The following is a 13,194-nucleotide window of genomic DNA, read 5'->3' as shown; positions in this document are numbered from 1 at the left end:
ATTTCACCCGGAGGGCAACCGGAAGCCAATGCAGCTCGCGGAGTAGAGGTGTTACATGGGAGTATCGGGAGACCCCCATTACAACTCGCGCGGCCGCATTCTGCACCAGTTGAAGCCTCCGTGTGGTCTTCAAGGGCAGCCCCATGTAGAGAGCGTTACAGTAGTCCAAGCAGGAGGTCACAAGCGCATGAGTAACTGTGCGTAGGGCATCTCGGTCCAGATAGGGACGCAACTGGCGCACCAGGCGAACCTGTGCAAAAGCCCCCCTGGTCACGGCTCCTATATGGTCTTCAAAATTGAGTCGTGAATCCAGGAGGACGCCCAAGTTGCGAGCCCTATCAACGGGGGGTAACACCTCACCCCCCATCATTAAGGATGGAATAACTTGGTTAACCCGAGATGCCGATATGCACAGCCACTCAGTCTTGGCGGGATTGAGACGAAGCCTGTTTCTCCCCATCCAGACCTGAACCGCCTCCAGGCACCGGGACATCACGGAGAGGGCATCACTGGGTTGGTTTGGGGTGGAAAGAAAAAGTTGGGTATCATCATCATTTATGAAGTAGCCTGATGGTCTACATGCAGCTAATTGCTCATTTGGTACTTCATGTTTTAAATAATCCATCACTTCCCAGAGTGTATGAATCCGGACAGTATTTTATTCATGAAAATTAAATTAAATTCAAAACTTCGCTGGTATGATGCTACAAAACATTAAGTTAGCAAACATGGAAGCTAAGAGTCAGCTGCGCTGAGTGAGCAGCATTGAGCTGGCCACGCCCACCCGGCCCCCCAAGGGCAACCATAATGCTGATGTGGCCCTCAGTGAAATTGAGTTTGACACCCCTGTTCTAGTTGTAAGCTGTTTGCATGTTAGCTTTACCCACTTTCCCTCCATTCCCTTGTAGAAATTGACCACGTAATGCTGTTCGTGCTTTTAATGCATTTTTTTCAATACTCATCCTTCGTTTCTTGCACATTCAGTAAGATCCAACTTTTTAAGTTGCATCAGTGCTTGCTTTTGGCTGTCTTTTGCATAATCAGCCAATGCATGCTTTTCTTCTTTGACATTGTGTTTGACCTGAAGTAAACCTGTTGTTTCAACTTTTACGGGGCAGATATAATCTATGCACATTACAGGGATTTAATGCATAGTGAATTTTCTTTAATTTAGTTGTTTGTCGGTCCAAACTGTCCAGTTCGGCTTCTGTCCAGTTTTTCCCAGCAGTATAGTATATCGCAGGTATGGCCCAGGTATTGATGGCTTTGATTGTGTTTCCATCATTCAATTTGTCTTCAGGACTTTTCTCATTCTTTGCATGTATTCTTCAGTAATCACGTTTTTCGCTTGCCCATGCTTGATGTTATCCAGCTATAAAATGCTCAGATAACTTGTAGCTTCGTCCTGATGGCTCCTGATGGTTTGGCATTTGGCATTTCAATTACATTGCATTTTGTGATTTTACCACACTTCACTGGTATTATGGCCCATTTCTCTAGGCTGAATTCCATCTCTATATCTGTGCTAAAATTTCTTGCCGTATTTGTCAATGATTGGATTTTGATTTCTGATTTTCTATAAAGCTTCAGATTATAGAGCAAATGTGATATTTTAATTCGCATTTTTGCTGTTTGGCAATCAATATTTTTTTCTTCAAAACGGCTGAAACGGATCCTAGCAATGATAAATAATAAGGGTGATAATGAGTCACCTTGGAGAATGACTCTTTTAATGTTGACAAGCCCATGTTTTTCATTTCAAACCACCAATTCTCTTTTTAACTGCTTCATTATTTTTTCTATAAATTTTCTAATATTTTTATTGATGCCAGTTGTTTTCAAACATTTGATGATCCAACTGTGTGGTAATGAATCTTTTTGTAATCGATCCAGACCATATGTAAATTGGTTTTTTTAATTTTTTTAATTCTCCAAAACCATTTTATCAATCAGAAGTTGATATTTTGTACCTCTGTTTTTCCTTCTATTATCTTTCTGTTCTATTGGAAGAATGATATTTTCTTCCAAGCAATTGGGGAAGTTGCCCACTATTATGCCCATGAGAAATGTGGACATTGCAGAGAAGCATGTTATCAGTCTATATTTTCCTGGTATTGACTCTTTTGCTGTGTCTTTTTGACTCAGATAAGATTTCCCAATTATGAAGTAGTCACTGTGGATTCTTTATGTAGTACTTCGTTAGGTTTAACCATAGTTGGATGTAAGCTAGTCAGATATTTGAGCCAAAAGTAATGTAATTGTTCATTTTGAGAAAATGTTCAGTTTTTACTCTTTTTCACGATTTTTAACTTTGCTGTTATCATTAGTTCTTCCGTTTGATTTTTACTAAAATCATCTTCAAAATTTTATTTTCTTAATTTAAATTTATTCTTTATAATGTTTATATAGCTGCCCATCTTTTAATCAATTATAGGCTGCTCCCAGTTAAAACAACATATAAAGCTACATTAAAACTATAAAATTAAACAGATTAAAACATTAAAAACAACAAAGACCTAGTGCCAAGTCAAATTGCTAATATGCAGTTATCTAATCTTACCTCAGAGGGCACGATGGCTCAGTGGTTAAAGATGCCGAACTGACAGCCTGGGTTTGAGATGTGACGGGATGAGCACCAATCCTTGACCCAGCAGAACCCACTTAGCAGGCAAATGCAGGGAGATAAACAGGTATTGCTTCACTGGGAAAGTAACAGTGTTCCCTTCGCCTTGACCACATGCCAGCAACATGACCACGGAAACATCTTCGGGTAAGAAACAGGGATGAGCACCAACCCCTAGATACCGAGTGCCCCAACCCCCCCCCACTCGCCCACAGGGCCACCTACCGCCTCCACGGCCTGCCCACGCCCCGCAGCATCATCTGTGTGCGAGTCTTGTCCCTGCTGCCCAGCTTCCATGTCCTTGGCTGCATTGCTCTACGTGGGCTGCACCCAGGGGTGACTCTTCTTGGGGGGGCTGCTGGTGAGGAGGGGGCCACGGGGGGGAGGCAGGGCTGGGGTGACAGCACACATGCCCATAGAGAGGGCTCTGCATGTCGCCTCTGGCACGTATGCCATAGGTTCGCCACCACTGTCTGAGAGTCAGAAACTACAGGACAGGGGAAACCTTTATCTTTACCTTTAATCTTACCCCATCGCTTGAGGGGAAAAGCCAGGTCCAAAACTTTATGGTAGAGAACTACCAAACTTCATGGGGCAGAATGCGCCATAGGGCAGGAAAGGCAGGCTTCCTAGCTCACATAAGCTGGCCATGTTTAAGGGAAGGAACTGGGAGCAAGCCAGCCCCTGTCTGACCCGGTAAGATTGGTAGATGTCCTTAAGGAAAGGCGGTCCCTCAGATAATCGAGCTATGAATTCAGGATTTTTGAATTTCTCTTGTCATTTGTACTTTGGTAGATTCTCCTATAGTTTGGTTGAAATAACTAATTTTATTTAAAATGGATGACTTGTGCTTCATGGCATTCGGTTTTCCCAGCTGTAGTTGTATTGGTTGCTTTATGATTTCGAAGCTTCTTCAACTTTTCAGGTATCAATCCAATATTTTTTAAATTAGGCTCACCTTGAATTATTTGCATCTGATTTCAATTTCTTTATTTTGGCTTCCAGTCTGACTTTACACTTTGGGATTGAATATGGTTTTGTTTTTTGCTTTCTAAGTTGGATACCCAGTTCTTCAGTAAGAACTAGTGCTGATTGACATGTTTGATAGTTATTTTAATCCTTACATCTTTCATTATAGGTGCCAGGTCTTTTTTGGGTGAGGGGGCGCTACTTTCAATGTTGGCAGTCTTTTGTATTTCTGTTGCTAATTCTACATACGCGATAATTTTCTCTCTTAATTATTCTTGTGGGAGAGCACTGTTTTCAGTGCTTTACTGGTTCTGCTATTACTTAGCAGAATGACAGAGTTAACAGAGTTGGAAAAGAGCTGGGCGGGGTTTGGCACAAGCAGGAGACCCTACACCATTCCAGATAAATGGCTGTCCATTTGCTTCTTAAAACTCTTCCGTGATGGAGCATGCACAACTTCTGAAGGGAAGCCGTTCCTCTGGCTAACTGTTCTCACTGTTAGGAAATTTCTCCTTAGTTTCAGGTTGCTTCTCTCCTTGGTTAGTTCCCTCCAGATAAAAAGACCACCTGTTTTCCTATCTCTTTGGCTTTCGTGCCTAGCTACTTATTGTCTCTTGATATAGTTTTAAGGCGTTTTGTTGTATCATTCATCCTCCCAAGAAAGAGGAGTCACTGTCTGAATCCAGATGTTACCCCAGGCAAAATACTCGTATCTGGCAAAAGGGCTATCATATTCTAGTTGTACAATCCAATGGTGTCACAGGCCTCTCCATTCTGCAGCATTTCTGTCCTGGTGTTGGAATTTTATCTGCAGGAGTACAACAATTTCTGTTATCATGAGATGCAGCTAGAAGACTAGAATATAATATTGTAACCACAGATGGGCTGCTTTATAGATTGCCCTTGTTTTGTGACAAATGAGATTGGCTCTTTGGTCACTAAGTGGAAAATCATTTAACCATAATTGTAATTACAATTTTATATGCTTCTATATACATTCATTGGAGAAAAAGAGATTGCAAGAGAGTTAGTAGTTACACAATGGGGAATACACATAGAAAGGAATGGCCTGCATCAGCTGTTTGCCTAATGTGCTTAGGGCTAATGGTCGCAAATGTGCCAGGCAAGTAATCAATGTATTCCCCACTGTATGCCTTCTTACTCTCTTGTAATCCCTCCTGAACCATCTCTCTGCTCTGAATGGAAGAGATAACAAAGGGTCAAGCACAAGAGAGATTACCTAAACAGGATTGTTTAAGAAAACTGTGTGCTCTGAGGAGAGAGAAAAGAAAGGGAAAATAAAAACCAGGTCAGGCACAGGATAGATTACTTAAACAAGCTATCTTTTTGGATAATCTCTCCTGTGCTGACCTGTTCTCTTCTCTCTGAAAGAGAGGCTGGGGTATTTAGCCCCGGCCCAAAGCAGGAGGGCCCCAAAAGAGGAAGCCCCCAAAAGGCTTCTTTCCGATGCTCCTTCCGGATCTACATTGGCTCTCTCCCAGTAGGTCCTGCACGAGGGTGGGGAGAGTTCTGCTCTCCTAGGGAGGATCCTTTTTCCCCCTTCCATCCTCTTGGTGAGAGCAGATGGGGGGGGCTAATAATGGCAGGCTGAGAACCCAGACAAAGGAATGCATAATATTTACTCACACACTTAGAATACTGCATCCAGTTTTGCTCACCATATTATAAAAAGATGTAGAGACTCTGGAAAGAGTGCAGAAAATGAAGAGTGCAGAAGATCATTGGGGGGCTGGAGGTTAAAACATATGAAGAATGGTTGTAAGGACTGGGTTTGTCTTGTGAAAAGGACAAGGGATGACATGATAGCAGTGTTCCAATATTTTAGGGGCTGCTAATATTTTAGGGGTGCCTATGGGGGCCTGGGCAGGAGTGGGACAGATCTGAGGGTCTCTGGCAGGAGGAGGGTCTCTGGGCCAGGGCCAAGGCAGTGGGGGCCATTCCCTCACTGTTTCCAGGATGGCTTCGCGGGCCACATGAAACCACTTTGCGGGCCGGATCTGGCCCCCGGGCCTTGTGTTTGACATGTCTGATCTACATGGAAGGAAGCATGCAGTGGGGTACAGCAAGGTTCTGTCATAGGCCCAGTCCTTTTCAACATCTTCATTTAATGATTTAGATCAGACGTGTCAAACTCAAGGCCCACGGGCCAGATCCACCCTGCAATATGTGTAGATCCGGCCCACAAACAGACTAAGGAGGAGTAGGAGTAGGAGATTGAGTAGTTAACTCCTCTCTTCTTCGGGTCAGTGGCAACAGTGCTAGCAGAGGACGGACAACGGGAGCTTCTACAACGTGTGCAACTGTGTGGCAGCGGTAACCACAGCGATGGGCAGGCGGGTGTGGGTCTGTGATGACTCACAGCAGCCAGGTGGGCATGGCTACGTAGGTGCAGCCGGCCCAGCCCCATTATTCGGGAGAGCTGGGTCAGCACGGAAGAAGTCTCACTGGCTAACTCAACATGGGGACATCTCAGTGCCCCACAAGGTTCTTGCGTCCCCAAGCCAAGCGCATGTGAGTACACACACACACACACACACACACACTGCATTCCAAGTTTGGGGATTTTTATCCACAGAGGAAGGAGAGGTCCTTCTCCCCAAGCCCAGGCATGATTGGCAGCTTGCCAGCTCAGATTTGTCTCCAAACTGGGAATGGTGCATGCATGCATGTGTGCAGCACCCCAAAGGAGACGTTTTTCTCTCAATCTCAGACACCTGAGCATTGGTGTTTCCCTGTCCGGTGCCCCCTCCTGGCAAAGCAGGAGGTGGAGGGCGCTGCTGCTGCACGTGAAGGCACGGAGTCAAACTTCTGACTTGATAGGTCTCTGGAGAACAAAAAGAGGAGGCAGGGGAGCAGCGCTGCCCGGTCCTGCATGAGGGAGGCTGGCTTGTTGGGGCAGCCTTCCCTCACGCAGCTCCCTGCTACCCCTCCTTCTCTCCAGAGATCTTTGAAATTCAACCAAGAACTTGGGCATGCTACATCCATGCATGCACACACTATTCCAAGCTTGGAGACTTGTATCCACATCTGAGCTGGCAAGTTGCCAATCATGCCTGGGCTTGGGGAGAAGGACCTCCTTCCTCTGTGGATAAAAGTCCCCAAACCTGGAATGCGCTGTCTTTGTGCATGCGCATGCGCTTTATTTGAATAGAATAGAATACAGCTGGAAGGGACCTTGGAGGTCTTCTAGTCCAGGCACCTGCTCAAGCAGTAGAACCTATACCATTTCATTCAAGTGACTGTCCAGTCTCTTCTTAAAAATCTCCAGTGATGGAGCACCCATGATTTCTGGGGGCAAACTGTTCCACTGGTTAATTGTCCTCACTGTTAGGAAGTTTCTCCTTAGTTCTAGGTTGCTTCTCTCTTTGGTCAGTTTCCAACCATTTTTTCTCATCCTGCCTTCCAGTGCTTTGGAGAACAACGTGACCCCCTCTTCTTGGTGGCAGCCCCTGAAATACTGGAATACTGCTATCATGTCACCCCTATTTCTTCTTTACTTTAGACTACCCAAACCCAAGTCTTGCAGTCGTTCTTCATATGTTTTAGTCTCCAGACCACAGGTCGGCAACCTGAGGCTCCGGAGCCGCATGCGGCTCTTTGAGCCGTCTCTTGCGGCTCCCAGCCGCCCGGTGCGCGCGCACCTCTTCCAACGGGCAGTGGTGCGCGCGCACCTCTCCAAATGGAGAGTGGCACCGCCGGTTTGGAGAGGTGCACGCGCACCTCCCCGAATGGGTGGAGGTGCGCGCGCACCTCCCCAAACCTTTGGAGAGGTGCGCGCGTACCTCCGCGCGAATGGGCAGCGGTGCCGCTCTTTGAGGAAGCTGCCGCGGCCCGTCTGTGAAGCTGCCGAAAGCGGCAGCTTAGCAGACGGGCCGCGGCAGCTTCCGCAAAGAGCGGCGCCCCTGCCCATTCCGAGAGGTGCGCGCGCACCTCTCCGAACGACCGGAGGTGCGCGCGTACCTCCGCGTGAACGGGCAGCGGTGCCGCTCTTTCAGGAAGCTGCCGCTTTCGTAAACTGCCGTAAACTGAGCGCCCACGCAGCCTTCTCCCCTGAGGTGCGCAAATGGAGGCCGAGGCGCTCCGACGGGCCGGCGAGCGAGCGAGCGGGCGGCCTTGGGTCTCCGCCCCACTCCGGGGCTCACCTTCACGCGGCTCACGCTGGCCTCGAGCCGCAGCTGTTGCACCACTTTCTTCATAGCGGCCACGTTGGAGGCGCCGGACATGGCCCCCTCCCTCACTCACTCCCTCACGCCACTTCACTCTGAGCGACGCCGAACCCGTAAAAACGCCGCCGCTGGCAACGGGGTGGGGCGGGGGAGGTTGTGTTTTTTTTTTTTTTTTGCTTCTCGGAACTTTCGGACAAGTTTCCGGCGCTTGGAAAACTCCCCCGCCTATAGACTCTCGAGACGGGCGGGAGTTGGGAGTGGTGGCGGGGGGGGAGGGGGGAGGAAAGACTCGTGCGCAGCAGCGCGCGCTGGCGGGCTCCCTGCGCAAACTCGGCCGGGCGCTTCCCCCCCCCCCCCCGAAGCGGAAGTCGAAGTTGCCCGTTGGAAATTAAGTTTGAGAAGCTGAGCGGGCGGGGCTTCCCGTCCCGTCTCGAGCGGCAGGAGAGGAGAGGAGGCCAGCGGGGGGTGGGGGGAGGGGCAGCCGCGCAACGAACTTTCCTCAGTTTCCTCGCTAAAGTCCCTTGGGGCGTCGGCAGCGTGTCGTCGGTCGGGAAGGCAGGCTTTGTACTGCTGCAACAGTTGGGGGACGTAACTGCTGGGAAAACAACAACAACGACAACTCCACGCTTTCGGCAGCTTCCTTAAAGAGCGGCGCCGCTGCCCCTTCGCACGGAGGTACGCGCGCACCTCCCCAAAGGTTTGGGGAGGTGCGCGCGCAACTCCGGTCGTTCGGAGAGGTGCGCGCGCACCTCTCGGAATGGGCAGGGGCGCCGCTCTTTGCGGAAGCTGCCGCGGCCCGTCTGCTAAGCTGCCGCTTTCGGCAGCTTCACAGACGGGCCGCGGCGGGCTTCCTGAAAGAGCGGCACCGCTGCCCATTCGCGCGGAGGTACGCGCGCACCTCCGGTCGTTCGGAGAGGTGCGCGCGCACCTCTCGGAATGGGCAGGGGCGCCGCTCTTTGCAGACGGGCCGTCGCCATCGGGCAACCGGGAACCGGTTCCATCTCATTTTTAAAAAAATGGCAGCCGCGTGCGTCCGCGCATGCGCAAAAAACCTTTTTGCGCATGCGCGTGCATGGACACACGCACGCGGCTCCCTCTTTTTTTAATTTGTGATGGAACCGGTTCCCAGTGGCTCTTTTTCTTTTTTAGGTTGCCGACCCCTGTTCTAGTCCAACCCCCTGGGCAAGCAAGGGACCTTATAACATTCTGGACTAATGGCTGTCCAATCTTTTCTTAAAAACCTCCAGTGATGGAGTACCCACAACAGTTTGAAGGCAAACTGTTCCACTGAATAATTGTTCTCACTGTCAGGAAATTTCCCCTTAGTTCTACATTAGATCTCTCTTGATAAGCTTCCATCCACCACTGCTTGTCATGCTCACAGGTGTTTCGGAGAAGAGGTTGCACCCCTCCTCTCTGTGACAACCCTTCAAACACTGGAAGACTGCTATCATGTCACCCCTAGTACTTCTCTTTGCTAGACCAGACATAGCTAGTTCCTGCAACTGTTCATCATATGCTTTAGCCACCAGTCCACTAATCATCTTTGCTGCTCTTCTGTGCACACTTTTGTCTCAACATGTTTTTTGGATCATGATGACCATAACTGGATGCCGTATTCCAAGCGTGGTCTTACCAGTGCAGTATAAAGTGGTACTAACACTTCATGTGATCTCATTACTAGCCTTCTGTTAATGCATCTAGGATAGCATTGGCTTTTTGGCCATACTTAAGTGATTGTCCACTAGGACAGTTACTGCTGTTGAGCCAGTACCACTTATTCTAGACCTTACTCTAGACCTTACTTTTCTTACTACTGAACTGCATTTTGTTGGATAGGGCCCAGTGTTCAAATCCATCAAGACCTTTTTGGATGTTGAACCTATATTCTAAGCATTGGCTACTCCCCCCAGATTGGCATCGTCTGCAAATTTGATAAGTTGCCCTTCTATCCCGTCATCTAAATCAGGAGTGTGAAGGTCAATTTCATTGAGGGCCACATCAGCATTACGGTTGCCCTCAAAGGAGCAGGTGGGTGTGGCTGGGTAGGCGTAGCTGGGTGGTCACAGCCAGGTTGCCGCAAGGTGGGTGTGGCTAGCTCACTCAGTATGCCCAGATGGGCATGGCTGGGTAGGTGTCAACGGGTAGATGCAGCCAGCTCAGCTCCACTGACTCGGGACGGTTAGGTCGGCACAGAATAAGTCACACAGGCTAACTTGACGTGGGGACAACTCTGTGCCTCACAAATTCCTCGCCTCCAGAAGCCAAGAAAGGAAAAAAACAGACTCAGGAAACTACAGACTGATCAGTCTAACATCAATACCTGGGAAGATCCTAGAAAAGATAATCAAAAAAACAGATCTGTGAACAACTAGAAGCAAACTAAGTTATAACCAGTAGCCAGCACGGGTTTGTTAAAAACAGATCACGCCAAACCAATCTTATTTCATTCTTTGACAAACTGACTAAATTAGTAGACCAACAAAATGCTGTGGACATAGTACACTTAGACTTCAGTAAGGCATTTGACAAAGTAGATCATAACCTGCTGCTTCTAGTAAGCTAGAAAAAGGTGGGATAGACAAGAACACCATCAGATGGATCTGTAGCTGGCTGACAAACCGTACTCAGCGAGTAGTCCTCAATGGCACTACATCCACATGGAGAGAAGTAAGCAGTGGGTACCACAAGGTTCCGTCTTAGGCCCAGGACTCTTTAATATCTTCATAAATGACTTAGATGAGGGAATTGAAGGAGAACCCCTCAAATTTGCAGGTGACACCAAACTGGCCAACACCTCAGAAGACAAGCTTAGGTTCCAAAAAGATCTTAACAAACTTGATCAATGGGCCCTATCCAACAAAATGAGTTTTAATGTGGAGAAAAGCAAAGTTTTACATCTAGGCAGGAAAAATCAAAGGTACAACTACAGATTAGGTGAGACCTGGATTAAAAACAGTAACTGTAAGAGGGACCTTAGATTCCTAGTGGACAATCACATAAACATGAGCCAGCAGTGTGCAGCAGCAACCAAAAAGCTAATACAATCCTGGGTTGTATAAACAGAGGCATAGAATCAAGATCACACAAAGTATTAGTACCGCTTTATAAAACCTTAGTAAGACCACACCTGGAATACTGCACCCAATTTTGGTTACCATATTCCAAAAAAGATGTTGACGCTTTGGGGAAAATTCAGAGAAGAGCAACTAAGTTGATCAAAGGTCTGGAGCAGGGGTCGGCAACCTAAAAAAGAAAAAGAGCCACTGGGAACCGGTTCCATCACAAATTAAAAAAAGAGGGAGCCGCGTGCGTGTGTCCATGCACGCGCATGCGCAAAAAGGTTTTTTGCGCATGCGCGGACGCACGCGGCTGCCATTTTTTTAAAAATGAGATGGAACCGGTTCCCGGTTGCCCGATGGCGACGGCCCGTCTGCAAAGAGCGGCGCCCCTGCCCATTCCGAGAGGTGCGCGCGCACCTCTCCGAACGACCGGAGGTGCGCGCGTACCTCCGCGCGAATGGGCAGCGGTGCCGCTCTTTCAGGAAGCCCGCCGCGGCCCGTCTGTGAAGCTGCCGAAAGCGGCAGCTTAGCAGACGGGCCGCGGCAGCTTCCGCAAAGAGCGGCGCCCCTGCCCATTCCGAGAGGTGCGCGCGCACCTCTCCGAACGACCGGAGTTGCGCGCGCACCTCCCCAAACCTTTGGGGAGGTGCGCGCGTACCTCCGTGCGAAGGGGCAGCGGCGCCGCTCTTTAAGGAAGCTGCCGAAAGCGTGGAGTTGTCGTTGTTGTTGTTTTCCCAGCAGTTACGTCCCCCAACTGTTGCAGCAGTACAAAGCCTGCCTTCCCGACCGACGACACGCTGCCGACGCCCCAAGGGACTTTAGCGAGGAAACTGAGGAAAGTTCGTTGCGCGGCTGCCCCTCCCCCCACCCCCCGCCGGCCTCCTCTCCTCTCCTGCCGCTCGAGACGGGACGGGAAGCCCCGCCCGCTCAGCTTCTCAAACTTAATTTCCAACGGGCAACTTCGACTTCCGCTTCGGGGGGGGGGAAGCGCCCGGCCGAGTTTGCGCAGGGAGCCCGCCAGCGCGCGCTGCTGCGCACGAGTCTTTCCTCCCCCCTCCCCCCCCCCGCCACCACTCCCAACTCCCGCCCGTCTCAAGAGTCTATAGGCGGGGGAGTTTTCCAAGCGCCGGAAACTTGTCCGAAAGTTCCGAGAAGCAAAAAAAAAAAAAAAACACAACCTCCCCCGCCCCACCCCGTTGCCAGCGGCGGCGTTTTTACGGGTTCGGCGTCGCTCGGAGTGAAGTGGCGTGAGGGAGTGAGTGAGGGAGGGGGCCATGTCCGGCGCCTCCAACGTGGCCGCTATGAAGAAAGTGGTGCAACAGCTGCGGCTCGAGGCCAGCGTGAGCCGCGTGAAGGTGAGCCCCGGAGTGGGGCGGAGACCCAAGGCCGCCCGCTCGCTCGCTCGCTCGCCGGCCCGTCGGAGCGCCTCGGCCGCCATTTGCGCACCTCAGGGGAGAAGGCTGCGTGGGCGCTCAGTTTACGGCAGTTTACGAAAGCGGCAGCTTCCTGAAAGAGCGGCACCGCTGCCCGTTCGCACGGAGGTACGCGCGCACCTCCGGTCGTTCGGAGAGGTGCGCGCGCACCTCTCGGAATGGGCAGGGGCGCCGCTCTTTGCGGAAGCTGCCGCGGCCCGTCTGCTAAGCTGCCGCTTTCGGCAGCTTCACAGACGGGCCGCGGCAGCTTCCTCAAAGAGCGGCACCGCTGCCCATTCGCGCGGAGGTACGCGCGCACCTCTCCAAAGGTTTGGGGAGGTGCGCGCGCACCTCCGCCCATTCGGGGAGGTGCGCGTGCACCTCTCCAAACCGGCGGTGCCACTCTCCATTTGGAGAGGTGCGCGCGCACCACTGCCCGTTGGAAGAGGTGTGCGCGCACCGGGCGGCTGGGAGCCGCAAGAGACGGCTCAAAGAGCCGCATGCGGCTCCGGAGCCGCAGGTTGCCGACCTGTGGACTAGAAGATCTCCAGGATCCGTTCCAACTCCGTATTCTGTAATTGTATACTCTCAGGTAACTCCTTCCTGAAGTCCTGGGGAGCTTTTGCCAATCAGTGATGGAAGGCAGCTTCCTCCATGCATACTGTACCTGACAGAAATAGGTGGGATTGACTGAAGCGGTGTCAAAAGTTAGGTGCTTTTCCTTTAGCACCTGCCTATTCTAGAAGACTTTTTATTCAGAAAAGCATATATGAATGGAATGCAGAAAGACGGGTTTGGGGAGAAAAAATTCCATGTGCTACTGTTTGCTTTGTATGTATGACTTACCTGAATTGTAAACTCTCCGGCTGATTCTTTGAGTTCTCCAATTTTCTTAGATCTGATTATGTAAGAATGTAAAAAGAGGTTTGTAAACAATGTCT

At 50.1% G+C, this 13,194-nt stretch overlaps 1 protein-coding gene across 5 annotated transcripts in view; it reads left to right on the top strand.

Annotated features, from left to right (window-relative positions):
• The window catches only part of CTDSPL2 (CTD small phosphatase like 2), a 60,601-nt gene that overhangs the window by 14,760 nt on the left and 32,647 nt on the right, over positions 1-13,194 (top strand). The window lies entirely within an intron of this gene.

This window comes from Vipera ursinii (assembly GCF_947247035.1).
Source record: "Vipera ursinii genome assembly, chromosome: 11".
NCBI classification, from domain to species: domain Eukaryota; kingdom Metazoa; phylum Chordata; class Lepidosauria; order Squamata; family Viperidae; genus Vipera; species Vipera ursinii.
The sequence above is the reverse complement of the archived record's forward strand: the minus strand, read 5'-3'. Positions and strand labels throughout refer to the sequence as shown.